General features: G+C 32.4%; 1 long non-coding RNA gene across 1 annotated transcript; it reads right to left on the bottom strand.

Moving 5' to 3' along the window:
• Positions 1-3,302: 3,302 nt before the first annotated feature.
• On the bottom strand, positions 3,303-11,751 carry LOC124419107. The gene is made up of 3 exons (XR_006940405.1): positions 11,575-11,751; positions 11,162-11,513; positions 3,303-3,973 (listed from the first exon to the last, which is right to left on the bottom strand). It is a non-coding gene; the product is annotated as an uncharacterized LOC124419107 (long non-coding RNA).
• Positions 11,752-17,532: the final 5,781 nt, after the last annotated feature.

Below are 17,532 nucleotides of genomic sequence, written 5' to 3'. Positions count from 1 at the left end.
CTAGCGGTAGATTTGAGCACATTCACCTTGACATAGTCGGTCTACTTCCTCCATCTCGTAACCATAGATAACCTTTAACAATCATTGATCGCTTTACGCGGTGGCCAGAGGCATATCCACTCCAGGATATTACAGCGTTGACAATAGCCCAGACCCAATTTACATCGAAAATTTTTACGAAACTAACAAAATTATTAGGTAGTCATAAAATTATAACCAATCCTTATCACCCACAAGCAAACGGTATAGTATAAAGATTCCATCGACAGTTAACGGCAACAATTATGGCTAAAGAAAACTCTGAAAATTGGTATGATATTCATCTGGTGGCTTTACTAGGTCTCAGATCAGTATTCAAAGAAGATTTGAAAGGAACTTCTGCCGAAAAGGTGTATGGTCAAATCATTAGATTGCCTGGAGAGGTAGTAGTTTCGAACATGGAAGAAACTTCTTATGATGTTTTAAATAAATTAAAAGAATATTTTAAAAATGTTCGTTCTAATTTATCACATCACAAAAGTAGTAATAATGATATATATGTACCTAAAGATCTTTCTACTTGCAAATACGTATTTGTAAATGTTGCAAACACCATTTGAAGGACCGTACAAAGTAATTGAAAAACAAAAAAAGTTTCATGTTAGATGTGGATGGTAAAATAAAAACGATTTCTATAGAAAAAGTAAAATCTGCATACATAGAAAACACTAACGTGAATAATACTACACAAAACCTAAAAAAAGTGTTACATTTAATTTATTAAACGTTAATCTTTCCGGAAGGGTAGTATTGTAGGGGTACATCCCTTTTTATAACTGTAAATTTAAATTTCATATTCATTGATTTTAAAATAATAAATTGTCAATTAATATATTCAAGAATTTTCATAAAATATAATAAACACATTTTTATGTAATATTTTGCAAAATTAGCCTTTTTATTATATTGTTGTGTATTTTAAATGGAACCTTTTGTAAATTTATTAGTCCACATACTTCTGAATAAAAATCAAGAGTTTCGTGACATTTGGACGCCACAAGGCATCTAAACCAACAGACATCTAAACATATGTTTATATGTATATACATTAGAGTGTTCCAAGCTTGTATGAAGGAAAAAAATTTATCCTACAAGCCGTCCCCCCACTAGAATTATTCTATGGGTTATAAAAATAAGTAGTGCAAAAAATTAGGTCAATAGGATTACGTTAACTGGTGCCGCAACGGCTCTGAAGTTTTAAGATGCATTTACAAGGGGAAAATATGCAATTTTTCAGTTTTCAAAATGTTTTGTCATTAAACAATTTGTTTTGCATTTTATTGTCAAAGAATCGTAATATACACAGAATTAGCGTTACAAAAAGATAAAAAACGCAAAAATTGGTTAAAAAATGTAAAAGTTATTAAAAATTCCCCAGGCCATTATCGTGTCTAAGAGCACTCGAATTCGAAATGTGATAAAAATGTAAACATATTTTTGAAAATATTCTAATAAAATAATTGTGTTACTGAAAATACATCTGTAGTTACTTGAATATGAGTTTTTGTCCTTATAGAATAACGTAAACCTCTTCTCAACTATGGTCGAAAAATTTTGATATTTTTAACGGTCGTTTCAAAATTCAAATTTCAGTTTTTTTGATACTTTGTTAAACAAATTTCAATATTTTTGGGAAAACTCATAGGGATTAATGGACAACAGATTAGGGAATAAAACAGTAAAAAATAGGTAAATACCTTTTATAGTTTGCTTGTACCTGTAATTTGAATTTAGCGGATTTCGAAAAAACACATTTTTATGTAATATTTTGCAAAATTAGCCTTTTTATTATATTGTTGTGTATTTTAAATGGAACCTTTTGTAAATTTATTAGTCCACATATTTCTGAATAAAAATCAAGAGTTTCGTGCAATTTGGATGCCATTAACACATAAACTCTAAAGGTCAAAGGTCAAATTTTGTTATATTTGCAATTTTTGATGGAAACTAGTCGAAATTGTTTCTATTTTTAGGTAGATTATCATAAAACTTAAGAAATTTATTTATTAACAACCGATATTTACAATCATAGTGAAAAAAATAATTAACCCTTAAAAGGCCTTGGGGATCAACATGACCCCGATGTTTTAAAAACATGCCAATTTGTACATATTTCAATAAACCCGTTTGCAATACCATTAATTCAGCAAATTGATAAAAAACAATTGGGTATTATAATTTTTAATTAATTATTTTATTTCACTATTATTGTAAACATCGGTTGTTAATAAATAAATTTCTTAAGTTTTGTGATAATCTACCTAAAAATAGAAACAATTTCGACTAGTTTCCATCAAAAATTGCAAATATTACAAAATTTGACCCTTTAAACTTTATGAGTTAATGGCGTCCAAATTGCATGGAGCTCTGGATTTTTATTTAGAAATATGTCGACTAATAAATTTACAAAAGGTTCCATTTAAAATACACAACAATATAATAAAAAGGCTAATTTTGCTAAATATTACATAAAAATGTATTTTTCTCGAAATCCGCTGAATTTAAATTGCAAGTACAGGTAAACTATAAGAGGTATTGGCCTAATTTTACTGTTTTATTCCCTAATCTGTTGTCGATAAATCCCAATGAGTTCTCCTAAAAATATTGAAATTTGTTTAACAAAGTATCATAAAAACTAAAATTTGAATTTTGAAACGACCGTTAAAAATATCAAAATTTTTCGACCATAGCTGAGAACAGGTTTACCTTATTCTATAAGGACAAAAACTCATATTCAAGAAACTACAGATGTATTTTAAGTAACACAATCGTTTTATTAGAATATTTTCAAAAATATGTTTGCATTTTTATTAAATTTCGAATTCAAGTGCTCAAAATTCGAAACTTAGTTTTTTTGGAGCACTCTAATATACATAACGAAAAACACAAAAAAAAACAAAAATAACAACGCAATGACGCCAACAGCATCCAAATATATAAAAAATACACAGCTGAATAAAACCAAATACATCTACACACACACGTGTACATCTTTTTCTAATATACAGTGTAGCTGTATGAAAAAATATGACATTTTTTATGAAATTTTCAGAGGTTGTCTCAGATTTTTGCTCATATCTCCGTTATTTACCAACCGATTTTGCTGATTTTAAATAGCGATCTTCTCGAAAGCATGTCTAATAGAATTATTGAAGATTCGGATCTCGCTGATATTTGGGGTCCTCTAAAAACTGACAGACAGACGGGCATGGCTTAATCGACTCCGCTATCTATAAGGATCCAGAATATATTTACTTTATAGGGTCGGAAAATTATATTATAGAAATTACAAACGGAATGACATACTTATATATACCCTTCTCACGAAGGTGAAGGGTATAAAAACACAAATTTGTTTATTTAAATATAACGGCTACAACAGAGATCTCACTGTGAATTTGACATTACTCCATTCCCCTTCAGGAATTCAAAGGATAGGAGAAATACTTGGCTGGTCCAGGGGGGGACAACGCCACCAATATTCGTCCCAATGGGTTCATAGATTCATCAGAATATCCTCAAGAAACCTTACAATATGAACATATTCATTCGGCTTTTCCCTAGCAAAGAAGTCTGCAACTCCCGTGTACTTGAGTAAAATCGGGGTGACTTCGCGCAGATAAAGATTATATGATAGTCATCCTCCTCTATATTGTATCCTTCGCATATACCATCCCCTGCTGGACTTACCGTCATGCGTGCCAGTGCGTGTCGGCTGAAGCTGTGCCCCGTTATTATCTGATTTATTTGTCTTATATGCTGTTCTCATATCTTCTCTCCCATTCATCTTTGATTTTTCTCTCTATTTCCCTTATCGCATCCATTCTTTGCCATTTGGTATTTATTTCAGCCCCCTCATCAATAGCCTTTTTGGCTGTTTCGCCCACTATTGAGTTTCCATGAATGCCCTTGTGCGATGGGAGTTATCAACTAACTGGTGAAAATGTATTAGTAGAAGCACAAAAATGAACACAGTTCAAAAGGTACTAAATAAAAAATGTATTTTTTGGATCTTATTCTTTGTGTGTTATTAATGAAATTTTATATGGCAGTTAAAGAAAATATTAGATATTTTATCTCAAAAGATATTCTAAACACGCCTTTTTGTTATTTTTTCTGCACTAATGCAAAATGAAAAAAAGTATGTAATACTCAATACTAAAATGTACAACTTTTCATTTTTCAATTTTAATTAAAATAAAATGTCAAAGAATAATAAATATATTTTTTCGTTTGTAAAATATAAATTATTTTCGGCGTTTTAAATAAATAAGTGTTAATATCCTCGCAATTTTGCGAAGAAAATTTGAAGTTTAGTGAATGCGTTTAATCCTCACAAGTGTGTTTTATTCTCTCAGAGCTCATCTGTGGGAAGAGAATAAAAATGTTTGTTTGAAAACCGCTTCAGAAGGCATATCAGTCTGTAATCCATTATCTCTGTCAAATCCTTTCTTTGGTATCGGATAGATTTTTATCTCTCTCCAAGATTCTGGTATGATACCCGAAATCCAGGTGTTATTCAATGTGTCAAATAATTTTCTCTTCGCATCATCAGATAGTTTCAAGATCATGCGGTATGATATCCTATCCGTTCCTGTGGCTGAATCTGGATTCCTTTCTTAATAAAATCCAAGAAAATCTCCATACTCAAAGGTGGTATCGGATCTATGATCCTGTTCTCCTGTATTCTATTCCCGATATATGGGCTTCAACGATTAGATAATACCTCCAGAAACTGTGTTTTCTCTTCATCGTTCCATGAGTTATTCGCCTTTTTGAGACGATTATATTTTTCTGGTTATTAAGTTTTCTCCACATGATGTCAGGTGATTCCGGCTTGGATAATTGTTCCTGTAATTTTGAAAAACATTTCTTTTTCCTCTTCTTGATGTGCTCATGGAATTCCCTCTCAGCCTTCACTGGCACTTTACAAAATTCATATGACTTCGTGCGATGGTAGTGTAATCTAAAAGCATTCCTTATCCTGAATAATCTGGTCGAGGTTTCATTCCACCAATGTTTTGGGATATGTTGTCTGAACTCGTTCACGGTAACAGTATTGTGATCCAGAACGTCTTCAGGAAAAGTCTTCGTTATCTTTGCTCAACAATGTCAAATCCAAAGCGGATTCTGATTATGTACTCGTAAAAGTCTTCGAACCATCGTTCAATATGCTGTAACCATAGTCCTGTATTACACCTTCCAATAGCATACCCTTGTTATCTCCCCTATCGTTACCCCACGATGGTGATTTTGCGTTAAAATCTCCCCCAAAAATGGACACCTTCCCGGAATTAGCAAGGCATGACATTATTCTATTCATCTCCGTTATAATAAATTGTCCGTTGGCATCAAGAGGGAAGTACATGCTAATTATGTTGAAATTCGAGATTAAGGGTAGTAACCGCAATCGCCTCACAACAAGTTCCCAATCATATGATGGAAAATATGATGTTATTCCTAAGATATATGCCTACGCCTCCGTAGCCACCTTCACGATATTTTCCAATACAATTATAATTCTTTATCATGTATCTCTTCTTCTTGTACTTGGGTAACTCATAACTATATTACAATAATTACTCAAAAAATAATCGGTAGCTTTAGAGTTGCTATGTCTTTTTAACACTCCCCCAGTATATCCTTCTGTGGATCGTCGTTCATATACCCCAGTGGCAGTTTTTACGGAAGCGCTTCGAACTTGTCCATCAGACCCAATATTGACATCGACTATTTTACCTTTTGGCCAACAATTTCTGGGGTTGTTTGGGTCAACGATAAATACCACATCTCCAATCTTAATAGACTCGACGTTTTGAAACCATTTGGATCTGCGAGTAAGCATTGGCAAATATTCTCGGACCCAATGTATCAAAAATGAGTCTGCCATTTGCTGGGTGGCTCTCCACCCACGCCGTAACATTGTTCCGTTGGCTTCAGGGAGTGCCAAAGGTTTCATACCGTTACAGCTACCGTGGAGAAAGTAGTTGAGTTTCAAGGACTCAGCTTCTTCATGTTCGATTGGAATGTGGCTTGAATTAATTATGTCCTCAACTTCAGCAAAGGCACCTCTTAAAATCTCATCAGTGAGTCTATATCTTGGTAGAACAGATTCACCGACCTGACTAGACGCTCCCAGGCACATCCCATATGTGGGGACGATAGTGGGATGAAGTGCCAGGACATGGACGAGTTAGTGAAGGTTTTAACAATTTCATTTTGATCCATCAATTGAAAGGCTTCACTCAATTCACGTTCAGCTCCACGAAAGTTGATGCCATTATCACTCCACCACTCCCGCGGGGTACCCCGACGAGCAATAAAACTTCTTATGGCGATTATACAGGATGTTGTTGATAATGAATATGCTATTTCGAGATGTACGGCCCTAGTTGTTAGACAAGTAAACAACACCCCATAACGTTTTTCAGAGCTACGACGTATTATGACTAATAAGGGACCAAAATAGTCTATGCCTACATAGATAAACGGACGGCAAAATGAAGCCACTATGGGCGACGGTAGAATGGACATCTTTGGAGGCTTTGGCTTTGCATTTTGAATTATGCACATTTGACACGACTTGGAATCCAAAAAGACTGTTGTATCTCATTTATCACAGTTTCTGTGAAGATACGTAACATGATAAAAGGCTACGAGAAGAGTAGTTACATAGAGTTCTTTGGGTAGTATTATTGGGTCCTTGCGTCCATTGATTTGCACTCTGCTTCCCAATCGAATTACTCCGCTATTATCTAGGTATGCTGACAGTTTATACAAATTTCTACTCAATAGCGTTAACTCATCTCTAAATACTTCTGCTTGGGTACATTTCCAGATCACGATTTCAGCGGCAGCTTGAGTTTTTAAATACACAACTTTTTCTCCTTTAACCTTGTTTTTTATTATTCTAGCTATCTGTAGTAAAGTTGAAGTTGCTCCAACAAATCGACTCCATTTAGAAAAACGCTCCGGATTTATAGGAAAATGTCAAACTTGATACCTTTCTGTGAACTCCAATATACTGTGGCCTTAACTCTTCTAATGTACTATCTTCTTTTGTTTCCTCGTGCCATGAAATATTGTGCCTTTGAAGAAACTCAGGGCCGGTAAACCATCGATTGTCTCGAGAAAAGTGTGGTGTTTTCTGCCACTTTGTCGCTTCATCAGCTACGTTGTCCGTAGACGGAACCCACATCCATTCATCCAACTCTGTTAGCTCAAGAATTTCACTTACCCTGAAGGCGACAAATTAAGAATATTTGCGGTGGTCCGACCGTATCCACGCTAGAACTGTTTTAGAATCTGTCTAAAATACTTGACGATTGAATTTCAATTTAAGGGATGAAATCACATTTTTTGCAAATCGAGCTCCAATCGAGGAATGAACATTAATTTAAGTGGAGCCACCTTTGTTTTACTTCCAATAAGACTGCACTTACTTCCACATCCACTATCGTGCCGAATATATAACACAGTTGCAAAACCATTTTCTGAAGCGTCAACAAATGTGTGTAGCTCAATACCATTTCTTAGCAGAGCTGTATAGTGAAAGTAATATCGCGGTATGTTTAGTTGTTCGATGTTGTGTAAGTACTGACTCCTCTTCAGCCACTTGGTGTATTCCGCATCTGTAATATCCTCATCCTAAGAACAGCCACTACGCCAAATTTCTTGTACAATTACTTTGGCATACATGACGTAAAAACCAACTAGCCCGAGAGAGTCAAAAATGCTCGTCACTATGTTAAGCACTTGTCTCTTTGTTGGTTTACATCTACCTTTAAGATGTTTGCTGTCTTTATATTTTTGAGATACTCTAAATGAACAACAATCTTCGGAGGTCAACCACCACATGCCCAATACCTTCTCTGATCCCATAGCTTTATCTACATCTAAGTTTAAATCATCTAGTTCTTCGTTTAAGGCTTGTAAAACATTTTTCGAGTTCGATCGCCAATTTCTAATGGCGAAACCTCCCTGAGCGTGTATGAATCGGACATCTTTTGCCAGTTGCACAACATCATTTTCTTTATCTGTGCCGTCAAGTAGATCATTAACGTAGTGGTTGTGAACGATAGCTTCCACCGCCCTAGAGTAAGTAGTACGAAATTCTTCTGCGTTAAGGTTTTTTACGAATTGGGCAGCGCTTGGCGAGCAAGTTGCTCCAAAGGTCATAACTGTGAGAGCATATTCGTTGGGCCCTGCTTTTCCCTTTTCATACCATAAAAAACGCTGATAGTTTTGGTCTTCTTTTTGTATTTTTACCTGATGGTACATCTCTTTAATATAACGACTTATAGCAAAACGGTGTGACGAAATCTTCTTAGGACGTCGACTAAAGGTGAAGTAAAGTCTGGACCCTTCATTAGCATTGAGTTGAGCGAAACTCCATTCACTTTGGCAGCTGCATCCCAAAGTTTAATGGGGTTAACGACAGGAAAAATTGGTAAGTACCAACTGTTTTTGACCCTGCCTTGTTTGGCAGTCGAACAGCATAACCTTTACACAGGTACTTTTTTCTTCCATAGCTGCATACAACTGTGGATCTTTCGCCAACTTCAAAGAAAGGCATAAAGCTCTTCTCTTTGCCATTGGAAAACTATCAGGAGGTGCTATTCTCGGTTGTTTCCACAGCTATCTTGTCTCATAACGGTTACCCAACTTTCATGTATTATTTTTAACAAATTTAAACCTTTTACATCATCCGCCGATAAGGTTTTTTGGCTTTTTTTAGCTACATCCATATTATCAAGCAAAATATATCGCTTTACGCATTCATTAGCATCAGTACAAGTGTGGAATGCATTGAGTCCGACAGTATCAAGTTTCAATGTACATGGACCCTTCACTGACCATCCGAGACGAGTTTTTTCAGCAACTGGTTCGCACACGTTTCGTTCACGTATTTTCATGTTTGCACCCACCAACTCTTATTCAAACCAATTAGAAGATAGGTTCTGCATCAACATATGACGATAATGGAATATTTTTAAATAACTATATTGCATTTTGAGTTCGGCAACATCAAGGCTTTGCTTTGATAGATCTAGGCTCTTTACGGTATGTACATTGTTTAAGTCAAGAGCTTTTTTATAATGGTCGCCCGATATTTTTAGATTAAGCACTTCAGAGTCCTCCTCATATCGATGAGTGTCACCTGTCCATTTTAAGCATAGGGGACTAGGTGTTCCCTTCAAATTTAGATCTCGAAGTAAGCTGTCTTGCATTAATGCAAGTGATGAACCATCATCGAAAAATGCATATGTTTTTATTTGAGTACCGTTCCCATACAATATAACTGGAACAATACGAGACAGTACCGCATTTTCTGGTTTTCTAACAATACTCCAAATTCCTTGTGTATTCTTATGGAGAAGGGGATGATGTAAATATTGACAACCATTTATACCGCAAAGCTGAGAAGATTGGCATTTTGCAAGATAATGGTGTGTTAGGCATCTTCGACACAACCTTCTAAACTAACCTACTAAGGTTTTTGAAACTTTGGCATGAAGGTAGGTTGTCACATGCTTTACCACATGCTATACAATTTGTCTCGTTCTCAGGCTCAAAATGTGTATTAACGTTTCCACGTTTAGTGGGTTTACCACCGTAACGTTCTGGTACTATAACACTGATTGCGCCTTGGGCCAACTGGAAAAGCTGCAAACCAAAATTTTCAAGGCTACACGAAGATAGAGAGAGCTTATGCATTCCCCAAAAGGCTCACTTAGCCTGCACTCCATGGTGTTGATTATACTCCTCATTTGGATTAAACCTGCATTATTACCTAGTTCCGGGTATTGGTTTTCAAATTCCGTAGCTTTTGTACTTTCAGCATCGGGACCTACATTTTTATTCTGTTCATTGTGCCAACCCTTAGCCTCGTCGTCGCTACCATTCACCATTTGTTTGAGCAACTCTTTCTTTCTATTCAGAATTGTCTCCTTTTACAGTAATAATCGTTCTTCATCTTCTAGTAGTTTCATCTCTTCTGACAAACGTTTTGCTTTCATGGAGTTCTTTGAAGAGACTGACAGGTTTCTACCAACATCACCCTTGGACACTCTTGCAGTATTTTCTTTATTGTTATTAGACGGCACGTATAAAAAAGAAGATACGAGATTATTGTTTGTAACCTCTTTACCAAAGAATAAATAAGAAGTGAAACGCTGTCATTTTTTTACAACAATAACATTACGCTCTTCTCACAGACGAGTGCTGTGTAAATCCAACACATACGTAAAAATTGTATTCTCTCTCCCAAAACTTCTAAACTTTTTCGCGAAAATTTGAGGATAATAGCACTTTGAAATATTGTTGATCACTTAACATTATATTTTTTAATTTTTTTGCACAATTTAAACACATTTAATAGCCCGAAAATAATATATTTTTTACAAAGAAACCTTTCAAAGTATAAATTGAAATGTAATAATTTTTTTTCAATATTTTTCAATACTATTTTTTGCAACTATGCTGACTTGAGAATTCTACTAATACATTCTTAGAGTTAGGTACCGGATGACAGTAGACTTAGGTACTTTTGACAACAGTTTCATTTCTTATTTATTCTTTGCTCTTTACCATATAGTAGTACATATAGGCGAAACTGAAGGCGTTTTTTATTCTCTTCACACAGACGAGCTCTGAGAGAATAAAACAAACTTGTGAGAACTAAACGCACTCACTAAACATCAAATTTTCTTCGCAAAATTGCGAGGATATTACCACTTATTAGTTTTTCTTATCACTTAAACTTAATGTTTATTATTTTTTTCAACACTTTTCATTTATTTAAAACCCCGAAAATAATTTATATTTTACAAACGAAAAAAAAATATTTTTTATTCTTTGACATTTTATTTTAATTAAAATTGAAAAATGAAAAGCTGCACATTTTAGTATTGAAAATTAAAAAAGTATTTTACATACTTTTTTTAATGCAACAAAAAACTAACAAAACACGTGTTTATAATATGTTTTGAGATAAAATATCTTTTCAAAAAAATAAATAACTAATATTTTCATTCACTGTCATATAAAATTTCATTAATAACACACAAAGAATAACGCCCAAAAAAATACATTTTTTGTGATTCTACTAATACATTCTCACCAGTTAGGTCTTTGACAGGGGACTTAGGTCCTTGGCAATTAGTTTCGCCTATACACTACTATATGCTCTTTACTTTGTTGTAATTCTGCAACCAATGAAGTTGGCATAGCAATACAAGATTTACATATCCATTCTATGTCTGCAACTGCTTCTGTAACACCTACATAGGAGAAATGATACCAGCCATCACATTTATCGCAGCACACCATTTCATCATTATCAGGCTCCACGCATAGTATACAGCTCTTATTCGAATCTTCTCCAGTAGCCGCCATCTTATAACTATCAAATGTTATAAGACGAAAAATGAAGATTTTTCACTTTATTACAAAAAAAGGTAATTTTAAAAATCCTAAAAATACAATTTATATACATATATTAAATCAATAGGTATATTTTAAATATTAATTTACTTCAGTATAGCTTCCAATCAATTAATTTATTTCTTCGTTTTTTCGGCAACCAGATTAATACTCTTAACGATACAATTTGCCATGTATCTCTTCTTCTTGTACTTGGGTAACTCATAACCAGTGTACACTTAATAAAGTAGCCTCGTCGCTACAACAAATACAACAATACAAAAACAACAGGCGATTTCTTATTGTAGAATAATCCCATCTGTCAAAAAAAGCTGTGTGTGTAGAATGAAAAAGCAACAAATAAACACAATAAAAATATGAGTTTTTATCAATTATTTAAATTTTTAACTATTAATATTAATATATTATATTAATTAAACGTGGAATGTCTGAAAATCATAACTATATCTATTGGGAAGACCAATTTTCCGAATTAAACGTGTTTTTTGTAAAAAGTGATTGGTCGTGTTAAAAATAGTTGAAACTGATTTGGAACGTATGCCGGAGCTATAGATTTTCTTTTTTTATCAAGAGAGAAGGATAACATAGACATTTAATCACGATTGACCTTTAAAACCATAATTTTCTTCACTTTTTAAAATTTTTACACCTTTTGCGATTTTTTTTCTATGTAAACAAACAGGAATTTTGACAGATAAGATTGTAAAAGCTGATGATCAGCTGTGCGGACGAGGCTACCTTATTAAGTGTACACTGCTCATAACTATATTACAATGATAACTCAAAAAATAGTCGATAGCTTTAGAGTTGCCATGTCTTTTTAACAGGCATCTTGAAACATAAAATTGCCTGCAGCCTACGTCACAGCACAGGATATACAGAGACGTCACGAGCAAAAAGCTATTTCACTCTCTTTAACACAAAACGATTTCAATGATTTTTTAGCCGTATTTTATATACCTCTTCTCACCAAACAATTTCAAAATCAAACAAAATCTGATTTTAGACTTTTTCAAATGTCAAAAGTGACATCTCTGTGTAAAAAACTAGAAAGCAAAACTTGTAGGTGTAACTGCCCCGTTATGGTTTTTAACATCAACAAGGCTGACTTCTACGTTATGGCTTAATTTTGAAATCTATTAAGTGTTAACAAATTAAACAGTATTGTTTTATATATACACTATGTAGATAAAGAGATTAACTAAAAGTCTGTTAAGTTTTACTTAACCTCAGGCACTCACTTAAATTTTGCAAATTAAACTGCCGGAATAGAATTTTTCGTTTGAAAGAATTCAGAATATATTTTTTCTCACAAATTTTAATATCAAATTGTTATCATGATAACAAATTAGCAAGTACAGACGGCATTTATTAGCCTTATAACGTCGTTATGACAGTGTTGTCTAAACAATTTTTTAGACAACTTTATCTTGATAATAAACGTCATTTTATTGTGAAATTTGTGTAAAATTTTGTTTTTGTGCATTTAAAATTGTTTTTTAACATAAGTTTTAGTGAAATTAGTATTTATTTACAAAATTTGCATTTAATTTTAATCGTTTTCATTAAAAATATCATAACTTCAATAAAATTATCCGTGGGTTATCGTGATAAAATCGGCATTTTGTAACCCCTGTGCATGACAATAAACAAAAAACTGGCAATTTTTCTGCCGACCTTTTATCAAGTATAGTGAGAAATATTTGTCTAATATAGACATGGGGTTACAAGCAGTAAAACTCGCCAGAAACACGTTCCGTAACGGAGTGTCAAAAGTTAAAATATTTTAATTGTTTGTCAGCTTTCAACAAAGTAGGTTGATGTCGCTTTGTTTAAGATATTGCAAACGTAATTTGAACAAAAACAAAAACACAAATTCAAAAACAAGAGCATAATTTACAAATCATTTTAATTTTCAGAAATGCATAACAATGAAAATATATAAGATCATTCTTATTTGATATTTTTTTTTGTAAATTATAATTTTAAATATTCTTTCTATGTGATGAAATTATCATTATTATGTCTATTGATTATATTTAATGTACAAAATTGAAAATAGACAAATATTTTTTTCAGTGCAATTTCATTAAAAAACTACCTATAGTGTGTGTCAAAGTAAATTAATAAAGTAGCGACATCTCTTGTTGTACAACAACATCTACAACAAATACATGTATTTTGTTTTTGGAATAATCTAAGAATGTGCCAAAATAAAATTTAAGAAAATTTCCTTTAACAACAAAGTGAACAAAACATAAATATAAAATATTACTTTTAAGTTGAAAATATTAAGGATTTAATTATATTGTTATATATTATACAATTTATAACACTTTTAAACTACTTTAAAACCACTTTAATTCATTTTTTTCAACTTTTCACAAATTTTAACAAATAGCAAAACACAATTTAAAAATGGCGACATAAACAATGTTAACAATTTTCAAAACAAACTTTGACAAATAATTTTATTTTTCTATGGAAACTATGACGCAATTTACATGAAGACTTTTCAGACGTCTGTTTTTTCCAATTCTCTTTTGAGAATCTTCAAAAAAATCATGAACATTTATACGGTGATTTTTTACATGTAACTATGCATGTCTTTTTTGATGTTTAATTGTATAATCCTTTTTAATTACTTATTCGTAGTAAAAATAAAATGAAATTTTTAACATAAAAACCATTTAATTTGATTTAAAAAAAATTTAATTATACGCTATAGTATTTTTTTTAATGCAAATTTTAATGTTTTCATGTAAACAAAGACATAATTATTTATTTTACATGAGCATAATATCAACAGCACGAATCAGTTTAAAGAGGAATGTCAAAAACAATCATGAAAATCCCAAATCATGTTTGTTTTCTTACCCCCCATTCTCCTCTTCCCCGCTCACCACCAATCACCGACAAACATGAAAACAGACGTCTGGGCAAACATGAAAAAAATCATCGTGTAAATTGGGTGTATAGTTAAAAAAAAATAGACAGCTGTTCAAGTGATGCTACTTCATTAATTTACTTTGAGTGTGTGTATGGTATTTTTTATCTGCCTCTCTATACAACGTTATATGATATAGAGATACAAGCCGAAGCGTTTCAATTCTGCGTCGGCTGGCCGCCGGTAATATTTTTCATGCCGCGTCGCCATTTTTCGGCTAAAAAGCTAAGCCGGTTTCTGTGTACACTTAATAAGGTAGCCTCGTCCGCACAGCTGATCATCAGCTTTTACAATCTTATCTGTCAAAATTCCTGTGTGTTTACATAGAAAAAAAATCGCAAAAGGTGTAAAAATTTTAAAAAGTGAAGAAAATTATGGTTTTAAAGGAGTTTTTTAGGTCAATCGTGATTAAATGTCTTTGTTATCCTTGTCTCTTGATAAAAAAAGAAAATCTTTAGCTCCGGCATACGTTCCAAATCAGTTTCAACTATTTTTAACACCAATCACTTTTCACAAAAAACACGTTTAATTCGGAAAATTGGTCTTCCCAATAGATATAGTTATGATTTTCAGACATTCCACGTTTAATTAATATAATATATTAATATTAATAGTTAAAAATTTAAATAATTGATAAAAACTCATATTTTTATTGTGTTTATTTGTTGCTTTTTCATTCTACACACACAGCTTTTTTGACAGATGGGATTATTCTACAATAACAAATCGCCTGTTGTTTTTGTATTGTTGTATTTGTTGTAGCGACGAGGCTACCTTATTAAGTGTACACTGGCCGGCTTATACGTAGCCGCTGACGTACAAGAAAACTAACAGGGGGATTTTTTCAAACTTTTTTCAGAGTTGCATAGAAAGGTACTTTTTGTGTATACACGTGGAGAAATAAATAAAAAATATAAACAAAGAAGAAAATACATAAAAAACGTAAACAAAAAAATAGCAAACTCATTGATTTATTTGTAAAATATTGAAATATCGAAATAAAAATTAGAATCCTCTTTGACCACTAAATCTGAAATATGTTATTGATATGGAATCGAAAAACGAATCGATCTCTGTATTAAGTATTATTCGAAGTACTTTCTATGAGATGCTGTGATGTAACAAACTTTGAAGATATTACAAATTTAACGAATGTGTTTATGCTTAAAAAATTAAATATGTTCGTTGAGCAGCAAAACCAAAATATGTCGTCGATAGGGAATTAATAGACAAATCGAACCGTATATAGATATTTTTTATGAGTACTTGCTATTAGCCGGTGTACAAACACAAATTCAAAAATTTTGACAAATTGGCAAATTTTATGAAAAAGTTTTTATACTAAAAAATTTTAAAATATTCGTTGAGCAGCAAAACTAAAATATGTCATCGATAGGGAATCAATAGACAAATCGAACCGTATATAGATTTTTTCCTGAGTAGTTGCCACAAGACGGCATAACGAAACAAACTTTGAAAAATTCGCAAATTTAATGAAAAATTTTTTATACTAAAAAATTTTAAAATATTCCTTGAACAACAAAACTAAAATATGTCATCGATAGGGAATCAATAGACAAATCGAACCGAATATAGATTTTTTCCTGAGTACTTGCTATAAGACGGTGTACCTTAACAATCTTTGAAAAATTGGCATTAATGAAAAATATATATACTCAAAAACTATAAAGTATTTGTTGAGAAGCAAAACTATAATATGTGTCAATAGGGATTCAATAGAAAAATCGAACCGTATAGAAGTTTTTAACGTAACAAACTTTGACAAATTGAAAAATTTAATGAAAAAGTTTTTATACCAAAATGTTTTAAAATGTTCTTTGAGCAGCAAATCTGAAATATGTGATTAATAGGGAATGGATAGAAGAATCAATTCGCATATAGATTTCATTTCTGAGTACTTGCTATAAGACGGTGTTACGTAACAAGCTGTGACAAATTCTCATATATTATGAAAAAGTTCTTATACCAAATAAATTTGAAAATACTGTTTGAGCAGCAATACTGAAAAATGTGATCTATAGGTAATCAATATATCAATCGAACACCATATTGACTTTTTCTGAGTACTTGCTATTAGACGGTGTAACAAACTCTGTAAATTCCCAAATTTAACTCAAAAGTTTTTATACTTAAAAATTTTAAATGGTTCTTTGAGCAGCAAAAATAAAATAGGTGATTGATAGAGAATAAATATACGAACTAAATAATATATTTCTTAACGTTGTACTACCGATATTTTAGAAAATTCAAAGAGTACCTTTTGAAAAACGATAAAGTACCAAAAAGTCCCTTCTATAGAGTCTCACTTAATCCATACTTAATTACATGTTTCTAGGTTCACGATAGAGTACCAAAAAGTCCCCATTTAAAGAATTTCATGCTGCTAAGTTCAACATTGTAGAAATTTCAGAAACTACCTTTTGATGAACGAAAAAGTACCAAAAAGTCTCCTATTATGGGTTCTTACTTAATACGGGCCATACGTGCTTAATTTCATGTTTCTAGGTTCAATATTATAGAAATTTCAAAAAGTACATTTTGAGGAAAAAAAAGTACCAACATGTCCCCTTTTATGGGTTCTCACTTAATCAGAGTCAGACATACTTAATTACATGTTTCTAAGTTCAATATTATAAAAAATTCATAAAATACCTTTTAAAGAACGAAAAAGTACCAAAGAGTCTCCTATTATGGGTTCTCATTTAATACGGGCCTTACATGTTTAATTTCATGTTTCCAAGTTCAGTATTATAGAAATTTCAAAAGTACCTTTTGAAGAACGCAAAAGTACAAAAAAGTCCCCTATTATGGGTTCTATCTTAATCCGGGCCATACATGCTTAATTTCATGTTTCTAGGTTTAATATTATAGAAATTTCAAAAAGTACCTTTTGAGGAACGATAAAGTACCAAAAATACCCCTTTTATCGGATCTCACTTAATCCGGTCCATACATACTTAATTTCATGTTTCTAGGTTCAATATTATAGAAATTTCAAAAAGTACCTTTTGAAGAACGAAAAGTACCAAAATGTTCTCTATTTGAGGTTCTGACATAATCCGGGCAATACATGTTTATTT

This window comes from Lucilia cuprina, chromosome 3, assembly GCF_022045245.1.
Source record: "Lucilia cuprina isolate Lc7/37 chromosome 3, ASM2204524v1, whole genome shotgun sequence".
Classification (NCBI taxonomy): Eukaryota; Metazoa; Arthropoda; class Insecta; order Diptera; family Calliphoridae; genus Lucilia; species Lucilia cuprina.
Note: the sequence above shows the minus strand (reverse complement) of the source record. Positions and strands in the feature narration are given on the sequence as shown.